We start from the raw sequence: 1,265 nt of genomic DNA, 5'->3' as shown, positions 1-1,265 counted from the left end.
CTGGTGACGTAGAGGCGGAATGTTTTGGGAAAAGTCCTCGCGGGGGTGTGAACCTCTGATGACCCCTAGCGACGTCCATTGCCAGTGGAAACATGATGCTGCTAATTTAACTGTTGCTAACAAACTGCTCTGTATTTTAATTTTATACATTCTTTATATATTTTATTTTTATGTTTAATACTAATATGATAAATAAATAAAACTAGTAAAAATTATTTATCTTATGCTATATTAGGACAGTTTTTTCTGTCCTGTCTTCCTCCCTTCACCTCCAACAAGTTGTTGATTGCACAATATTGTTTAAGTTAGTTTTCAGCCCAAGAAACGTACATAACCCACCACACCTGAACTATATATAGAATCAAAAAAAAAAAAAAACAATCTGCAGGTTTTAAATTATTTTTGTTTGATGTTAACAGGAGATTAGTAAAGAGCTATCGAGTGTGGGTTTCCTTTTCGTTGTGTTTCAGGGCATTTTTCTTATTAATGTCTATTTAAATGATGATCAAGTGACCTTTTTCCACAAGGTAGTGTTTGCTTGTCTCATATTTAGTTTAACTGTGTATAATAATAATAATTTTTATTACATGACTATTATAATAAATAATAACAAAGTATATTACGCTATATAATAATATTTGAAACTGTAGTAAATGAATTAGGAATTAGGTATATAATACTTTCAATATCAAACCACAGCAGAAACACACACGCAGACACGCACACACACAGACACACATATTCACTGACCAACCAAAAAACAACCACAAACAAAAACACCATTAGAAAATATGGTATTAGCAAAGAAATATTATGAATGTAGGTGAATAAAGTGCAAGGTTTGCCTGATTTATGAAAGAATATACAACATCCTTAAGTATAATTGTTGAACAGTTGTACAATATGTACTTTAAGAGATTAAAATGGTATTGATAGAAAAATATTTGGTGGATACATTTTGGGATGCTTACAAGTAAATAAGCAAAATAGCCCAATGATAAAGGTTTCTTTAGAGTGAAAGCTTAAAATCTTATCTTCTCATACTGCCACTGTCTGGCAGGAGCAAAGCAAGGATCCACCCCTGAAGTTTGGCCACTCCACCCAACCCAAGTTAACAGGATATGCACAGACTTTTATCCCTCCCTCCCTCCCTCCCTCCCTCCTTCTCTTTCTTTCTTTCTTTCTTTCTTTCTTTCTTTCTTTCTTTCTTTCTTTCTTTCTTTCTTTCTTTCTTTCTTTCTTTCTTTCTTTCTTTCTTTCTTTCT

This window comes from Haplochromis burtoni, unplaced genomic scaffold, assembly GCF_018398535.1.
Source record: "Haplochromis burtoni strain Fernald_Lab_line unplaced genomic scaffold, NCSU_Asbu1 Contig_4, whole genome shotgun sequence".
In the NCBI taxonomy this organism is placed as follows: Eukaryota; Metazoa; Chordata; class Actinopteri; order Cichliformes; family Cichlidae; genus Haplochromis; species Haplochromis burtoni.
Note: the sequence above shows the minus strand (reverse complement) of the source record.